Source organism: Hyla sarda, unplaced genomic scaffold (genome assembly GCF_029499605.1).
Source record: "Hyla sarda isolate aHylSar1 unplaced genomic scaffold, aHylSar1.hap1 scaffold_682, whole genome shotgun sequence".
NCBI classification, from domain to species: Eukaryota; Metazoa; Chordata; class Amphibia; order Anura; family Hylidae; genus Hyla; species Hyla sarda.
The window spans coordinates 9,042-18,296 of NW_026610699.1; the positions used below are offsets into that span (position 1 = coordinate 9,042).

Sequence of the window (9,255 nt, forward strand, 5' to 3'; positions counted from 1 at the left end):
TTTTCTTCGGAAACGGGTCCAAGTGGCTCTTTTTGTCTTAAAGGTTGCAGACCCCTGCCCTAAGGCATCTGCCCTATGTGGACACCAGGAGGGACATATCTCATCTAGGAAAAGTTGGGTGTGATATGGGAAATCCTGGGAATAGTTATAGTTGTCTATATTAATAATTAGTACTAGTCGTCTTATTGGGCCTGGATTTTAATGGGATTCCATCTCATGGAGAAGACGTAATGTGTCCGGATGTTTTCGTAATATACGTTATACCCTGGCCTGTGGCCCCTGTAGGTCCGTACTGTTCTTCCCCGTCCTTTATGATCCCGCTGTAATCTCCTTACACCGCCTTTAGAAGTCTCTTTGTCTGGATCCCCCGGGCATTCAAGCTGCTGTCATCCTTCCTCCATCTTAATCTGCTGGGCAATAGACTTCCCTGGTGGTCTAGTGGTTAGGATTCGGCGCTCTCACCGCCGCGGCCCGGGTTCGATTCCCGGTCAGGGAAATATGTTTTTTTTTCCCCTTTGTAACATTATTTGTACAATATACACACCACAAGAGAGACCAAACAACTACGGTATTAGTAACAAAGGTTTGAACAAACTTTATTTAACACTGATTACATAAAAAATATATATATATATATATAAAAAGCATGTATTCTGACAGGTACCACAAAGACTCAGGAAGAAGAGATGAGGTAGAGGCTGTATATTCTATAATAAAGCACAAGGTGCATATAGAGATATCAACACTGATATATATCATCTGTTCACTTCGTCAGGGGGGGTGATGAAGCAAACAGATGTGACAACGCGTCCGGTGGTTTGAGGTGGGAGGAGCTCTATAGGTGCCCTGGTCATATGCTGCCACTTTGAATTGTCCTTTGTTTATATTGCATTGTACTTTACTGCAGTTATACTCTATCCCTTGCGGTGCAGGTGCATGTTGGGAGACAATACCCCCATCTCCCACATACACCACACATCAGTCTTTGTATGACCTATCTCCTTCTGCCCTTATACAGTGCTCCCTCAACATACCATGGTAATCCGTTCCAAATGGACCATCGTTTGTTGAAACCATCGTATGTTGAGGGATCCGTGCAATGTAAAGTATAGGACAGTGGTCTACAACTTGCGGACCTCCAGATATTGCAAAACTACAACACCCAGCATGACCGGACAGCCGTTGGCTGTCCGGGCATGCTGGGTGTTGTAGTTTTGCAACATCTGGAGGTCCGCAGGTTGAAGACAACTGATAGAGAAAGTTGTACTCACCTGTCCCCGCCGCTCCGGACCGTCACCGCTGCCCGGGATGTCGCCGTCCATCGCTGTTGCCGCGTCCCCGAGGTGTCCCTGACGCTCCGGCAAGGCCTCTTCTTCCCCGGCATCCATGCTCTCCGTCGCCGCCATCACGTCACTACGCACGCCGCTCCTATTGGATGACGTGACGGCGTGCGCAGCGACATGATGATGACGATGGAGAGCGCAGACGATGCAGGGATCCCGAAGAGGACGCGCCGGAGCCCCGACGACAGGTAAGTGACCATCACCGGAGCGCACTGGGCATCGTAAACTGCTATCCGGTGGTGGCTGAAGCAGTCTGCGCTGCAGGATAGCCATTTATGCGATGGCCCCGACATACAAAAGCATCGTATGTTGATGCTGCCTCTGAGAGGGATCGTATGCTGAAATGATCGTATGTCGGGGCCATCGTAGGTCGGGGGTCACTGTGTGTGTGTGTATATATATATATATATATATATATATATATATATATATATATATATATACATATACATACATATATACATACATATATAGACAAAGAATAAGTCAGCCAGCACTTTAGTTGATACCAAACTATTATATGGACCTGGCCTACAGGTGCACGCTACTAGGCTAGATATACAGCAACAGAAGAATACAGCAGCACACTGCCAGCACAAGGATATAGGTGAAACATGAACATGCAGATAAAACATGAGACTATACAGCTATGGTGGAATAGATGCAAATGTGAAACTATGAGATAGTGAGGCACTTAGCTCGCAAATTTGTCTCCGCCGGTGGTCAAATAGCTTGGACCGTCCCACCGCGATAAGGTGGCCTCCTGGACGGACCCTACACTGTGAATATGCCTCTGTGTGAACAGTTCAGTAAGCATGGCAGGATCTAGAACATCCAAGACACCTTATATACACCTGATAGAGGTGGGTGGGGTGCAAGGCCAACATGGAGGTAGCCACTCCCCCGTATGTGCAATACAGACAAAGAATAAGTCAGCCAGCACTTTAGTTGATACCAAACTATTATATGGACCTGGCCTACCTTATCGCGGTGGGACGGTCCAAGCTATTTGACCGCCGGCGGAGACAAATTTGCGAGCTAAGTGCCTCACTATTTCATAGTTTCACATTTGCATCTATTACACCATAGCTGTATAGTCTCCATGTTTTATCTGCATGTTCATGTTTCGCCTATATCCTTGTGCTGGCAGTGTGCTGCTGTATTCTTCTGTTGCTGTATATCTAGCCTAGTAGCGTGCACCTGTAGGCCAGGTCCATATAATAGTTTGGTATCAACTAAAGTGCTGGCTGACTTATTCTTTGTCTGTATTGCACATACGGGGGAGGGGCTACCTCCATGTTGGCCTTGCACCCCACCCCCCTCTATCAGGTGTGTATATAAGGTGTCTTGGATGTTCCAGATCCTGCCATGCTTACTGAACTGTTCACACAGAGGCATATACACAGTATAGGGTCCGTCCCAGGAGGCTACCTTATCGCGGTGGGACGGTCCAAGCTATTTGACCGCCGGCGGAGACAAATTTGCGAGCTAAGTGCCTCACTATTTCATAGTTTCACATTTGCATCTATTACACCATAGCTGTATAGTCTCCATGTTTTATCTGCATGTTCATGTTTCACCTATATCCTTGTGCTGGCAGTGTGCTCTGTTGCTGTGTGTATATATATATATATATATATATATATATATATATATATATATATGGTATGTCCGGGATATCGTAGGTTGAGGGGTCACTATATATATATATATATATAATATATATATATATATATATATATATATATATATATAAATATGGTATGTCTGGGCCATCGAAGGTCGGGGGGTCACTGTATATATATGGTATGTTGGGGCCATCGTAGGTCAGGGGGTCACTGTATATATATGGTATGTCTGGGCCATCGAAGGTCGGGGGGTCACTGTATATATATGGTATGTGGGGGCCATCGTAGGTCGGGGGGTCACTGTATATATATGGTATGTCGGGGCCATCGTAGGTCGGGGGGGTCACTGTATATATATATGGTATGTCGAGGCCATCGTAGGTCGGGGGGGGGTCACTGTATATATATATGGTATGTCGGGGCCATCGTAGGTCGGGGGGTCACTGTATATATATGGTATGTCGGGGCCATCGTAGGTCAGGGGGTCACTGTATATATATGGTATGTCAGGGCCATCGTAGGTCGGGGGGTCACTGTATATATATATGGTATGTCGGGGCCATCGTAGGTCGGGGGGTCACTGTATATATATGGTATGTCGGGGCCATCGTAGGTCGGGGGGGTCACTGTATATATATGGTATGTCGGGGCCATCGTAGGTCGGGGGGGGGGGTCACTGTATATATATGGTATGTCGAGGCCATCTTAGGTCGGGGGGGGGTCACTGTATATATATATGGTATGTCGGGGCCATCGTAGGTCGGGGGGTCACTGTATATATATGGTATGTCGGGGCCATCGTAGGTCGGGGGGTCACTGTATATATATGGTATGTCGGGGCCATCGTAGGTCGGGGGGGTCACTGTATATATATATGGTATGTCGGGGCCATTGTAGGTCGGGGGGTCACTGTATATATATATGGTATGTCGGGGCCATCGTAGGTCGGGGAGGTCACTGTATATATATGGTAGGTCGGGGGGGTTACTGTATATATATGGTATGTCGGGGCCATCGTAGGTCGGGGGGGTTACTGTATATATATATGGTATGTCGGGGCCATCGTAGGTCGGGGGGTCACTGTATATATATGGTATGTCGGGGCCATCGTAGGTCGGGGAGGTCACTGTATATATATATGGTATGTCGGGGCCATCGTTGGTCGGGGGGTCACTGTATATATATGGTATGTCGGGGCCATCGTAGGTCGGGAGGTCACTGTATATATATGGTATGTCGGGGCCATCGTTGGTCGGGGGGGTCACTGTATATATATATATATATATATATATGGTATGTCGGGGCCATCGTAGGTCAGGGGGTCACTGTATATATATGATATGTCGGGGCCATCGTAGGTCGGGGGGGTCACTGTATATAGATGGTATGTCGGGGCCATCGTAGGTCGGGGGGGGGTCACTGTGTATATATATATATATATATATATATATATATATATATATATATATATATATATAATTATGTCGGGGCCATCGTAGGTCGGGGAGGTCACTGTATATATATGGTATGTCGGGGCCATCGTAGGTCGGGAGGTCACTGTATATATATGGTATGTCGGGGCCATCGTTGATCGGGGGGTCACTGTATATATATGGTATGTCGGGGCCATCGTAGGTCGGGGGGGTCACTGTATATATATGTGTATATATATATATATGGTATGTCCGGGCCATCGTAGGTTGGGGGGGTCACTGTATATATATGGTATGTCGGGGCCATCGTATGTCGGGGGGGTCACTGTATATATATGGTATGTCGGGGCCATCGTAGGTCGGGGGGGGGTCACTGTATATATATGGTATGTCGGGGCCATCGTATGTCGGGGGGTCACTGTATATATATATGGTATGTCGGAGCCATTGTAGGTCGGGGGGGGGGCACTGTATATATATATATATATATATATATATATATATATATATATATATATATATATATAAATATGGTATGTCGGGGCCATCGTAGGTCGGGGGGGTCACTGTATATATATGGTATGTCGGGGCCATCGTATGTCGGGGGTCACTGTATATATATGGTATGTCGGAGCCATCGTAGGTCGGGGGGGGGGGCACTGTATATATATATATATATATATGGTATGTCGGGGCCATCGTTGGTCGAGGGGGGGTCACTGTATATATATATATGGTATGTCGGGGCCATCGTAGGTCGGGGTGGGTCACTGTATAAATATGGTATGTCGGGGCCATCGTAGGTCGGGGGGGGGGGGTCACTGTATATATATATATGGTATGTCGGGGCCATCGTTGGTCGAGGGGGGGTCACTGTATATATATATATGGTATGTCGGGGCCATCGTAGGTCGGGGTGGGTCACTGTATAAATATGGTATGTCGGGGCCATCGTAGGTCGGGGGGGGGGTCACTGTATATATATATATGGTATGTCGGGGCCATCGTAGGTCGAGGGGTCACTGTATATATATATATATATATCCATGATTTAATCAAGAAAAGGAAAAATGAATATAGTGTGCAAGAGAAAAAACAGGAAAATTGGCTTACAAAATTTTTCCCATATGGTAATAAGAAATGTGGCTCATGTACCTTCTGCAAGTATAATGCTAATTCTACTGGAGGTACATTAGGAGGTACTAATTTCTTTGTTAAAGAATTAATTACCTGTCGCAGCTCCTTTGTTGTGTACTTCATGATAAGTGAATGTAGAATGTTTTACATTGGTAAGACGGAACGCCAATTGAGAGTGCGGTTCCGCGAACATCTTTATTCGGTGAGGAAAGGAGGAGGATCCCCTCGTTTTGTTAAACACATACAAGAAGTACACAAGGGAGACTGTGAAAATCTGAAGTTTGGTGGCCTGATGCGCATCAATAGTAGGCAGGGCAATGTAGATAGGAGACGGGCTTTACTGCGAGCTGAGGCTCATTGGATTCTTACTTTGGATGCACAGGGCCCAATGGGGCTGAATGATAGACTTGATCTATCTCCATTTTTATAATTTTAAGGTAGTTCATTAAAAGTAGTGTTCTAATAGTATACATGGTAATAGGATTAGGTTAGTTTTTTCATTATTTCCTTACCTGTTGGTTTGTGGCATACGTCATCTTGATCACATGATCCCAGCAGGTGCACTATTTTAGGTTGCACAGCGCCATGACGTGAATGAGGCCGGATGAAGCGCATAGTGATTGCGTGAAACCGCCGGCAGTCGCCTTCTCTGAGCGCTCCACTTCTGATATGCCCGATCGTGGATTGTAGGCACCGTTTGAGTGAGGCCGGAATTGCGGTACCCTTGCGGTGAGTGCAGGTGTGGTTTTTTTCTATGTTTGCTCTTTTACTGATATCGTTCTGTTTCACCTAGCACCGCCGATGGGACCCCATGTGCAAGTACCTATCTGTTGTATACCTCCAAAGTGTATCCTTTGTTTTTAGACCCTGTGGTTACTAGCAGTGCCACTTGTTCTTCTTCTACATTGGTTTTCATTTCTTTGTATTTCTGAGTTGAGCACGCTAGTTGAAGGGGCATTATATGGACATGGAGGTTGCAGTACAGGATGGGGACTTAGTACCTGATGCGGGCAGGCAAGATGCGGGAGCGTTTTTTTCGTCTTGTAATTTATAAGACGAGCTGCAAATTTTAAGCACTAAAACACTGGAGCACCGGGTGTATTCACTTGCAGATAAAGAAGCACGTCATTTTTGGTCTATCAATTCATTGCAAGCCTATGTAGAAGCAGGCCGAGCCCCAAGAGGGTTGAGAAGTTTTAAGGTTTCTTCTCAGTTCCAGGACAGTGAAATGTTTGTAGATGCATGGAAAAAAGCACATATGCAACATGCTCTTAATTTAGTGGGGATTGTGTTGGAACAGCAGAAACAGGAGCATATTAAAATCACTGAGGAATTGAATAAAGCTAAACTGGAAATTAAAACTAGGATGTCAGATAATCAAGGAAATATATTTTTTAAGAATTTGGAGAAAAAGATGAATCTCTTGCAAATAGAAATTAAAGAAATCAAGAGGGACAAATTTGTTCGCGATAAACGTGACTACGACACGAATAATGTTTTTTCATGGAACAGTCAGAATAAAGGAAGAAAATCAGGGAGATATTATAATTACAATAACAAGAAAAAATTCTATCGTAAACGACGAAGCCAGGATTATTGGACGACGGAGTCTCCAATAAGGAGGTGAACAGGGTTCAGGAGTAAAAAACCCACAGGGTCTCCCTTTAGAAAGAAGGTTAGGAGAGGAGGTAGAAAGAGTAAAACCCAGAGGCAGGTTTTATCAAAAACGCAAGGGTGTATCTTGGAGGGATTAGACTCATTTGAGAATATAGTTGAAAATCTTACTGACGCTATTATTCCAGAGGAAGTATTACAGGTCCTTTCTAAGGGTCTGAATTTTGGGGTCACGGAGGAGTTCAACTATCCAGGTTTTGAAATTGATCTTTACAAAGCAGTGAGGAAAATTAATTTGGATAAATTTTTTGCACAGAAACCTAATAAAATATGTCAGCAGAAATATGAAAGTGATTTACTATGCAGTGTAGGACCGTTAGGTTTTTCCCCTTTTTTTGGCTTTAGTACTGAGGAATTAGAATGCACTAAAGTGTTAGCGGAATTAGCTGCAGATGTAGGTGATTTTGGTAGTAGTATCCCTGAGGCCACTAGTGAGAGTAGTCGGTTTTGTGGAGGGAATCCTTCATTGTTCAATCCACGTTTAACCCCAGGAGGACCGATTGATTTATTTTTCAAGGCTGTTAAAAAGGACATTAAAGCACTCATATATCCCAAAGCACAATGCAATTTGACAGAGAATGAGCAGAAGGGTTTACATTGGTTATCTGAACACCAAGAATTATGTGTGTCTAAGGCTGATAAAGGAGGGAGTGTGGTGATATGGACCTCAGCACAATACGATCTGGAGGCGATGCGTCAGCTGAATGGACATGATACTTATGAGAAACTATCTTGTAATCCTACCAATAGGATCAAAGAGAAACTACGTTCATTTTTGAGAGGTTATGTAGAGAAGGGAGTTCTAGACCAGAAGTTAGCGGAACGCTTAGTGCCAGTAAATCCAGAAATCCCTAGCTGGTACTTGCTCCCCAAGGTTCATAAGTCCCGCACCCACCCCCCTGGGCGACCCATTGTTGCGGGGGTGGGTTTGGTGACTGAGTACCTTTCGAAATTTGTGGACTGGGTACTTAGACCACTGCTGAGTGAGATACCCTCGTATTTGAAAGACATGAGTGATGTCCTGAAATTTGTGGACGAATTCCATTGGACTGATGGTTTCTCTCTGGCTTCTATTGATGTAGAGGCGCTGTATACCCGGATACCTCATAGTGTGGGTATACAGGCCATCCATGATGTATTACTATACACTGATAAATCAGAAGATTTTGTGAAATTTATTTGCGAGGCCCTCAAATTTATCTTGGAGAATAACACCTTCCAATATGATAATCAGTTTTACAGGCAGTGTAAAGGCACGGCCATGGGGAGTCCTACCTCATGTTCATACGCAAATTTATTTCTGTCGATTTTTGAGAAATTGTATATTTATAATTCTAGTAACCCTTATGTAAAACACATTAAAGCCTATTGGAGATATATGGATGATGTCCTAATTGTGTGGGATGATACCAGAGAAAAGTTTGAGGACTTTGGTCAACATCTTAATTCAGTTAACACGATGAATATGATGTTCACAAGTGTCTTTGGAGGTGACAGCCTGGAGTTTTTGGACTTAAAATTACTAGTCAGAGATGGGGTATTGGTCACACAAGGCTTTAGGAAAGAGGTGGCGAAGAATGCGATTTTACACTATGATAGTTTGCACCCATCTCAAGTGAAAGACGGGATTCCATATAGTCAATTCCTGAGGCTTAGAAGAAACAATAGTGACCTTCAGGACTTTGAAAAACAAGCAAGTGAATTAGCCTCGAGGTTGTCAAGGAGGGGTTACCCTGATAAGGTGATCCGAAAAGGGTATGAGAGAGCTTACCCCCTGGATAGGAGGAAACTATTGTATAGGAACAGACAGCAGAAGGATGCTCCTCAGAAGGAGAATAAACGTTATGTGTTTTCCTTCAAAAATGGCCCTATGAATGAAATAATAAGATCTACATTATATAAGAACTGGTATCTCCTGGCCTCGGACCCTGATATTACAGAATGTTCTGAAAATAAACCTATAGTGACCTTTAAAAAGAATCGGACTATCCATGATTTAATCAAGAAAAGGAAAAATGAATATAGTGTGCAAGCGAAAAA

General features: G+C 44.3%; 1 non-coding gene across 1 annotated transcript; it reads left to right on the forward strand.

Annotated features, from left to right (window-relative positions):
* The first annotated feature begins 424 nt into the window (after positions 1–424).
* On the forward strand, positions 425–496 carry TRNAE-CUC (transfer RNA glutamic acid (anticodon CUC)). Its single transcript has one exon. It is a non-coding gene; the product is annotated as a tRNA-Glu (tRNA).
* The last annotated feature ends 8,759 nt before the right edge of the window (positions 497–9,255 follow it).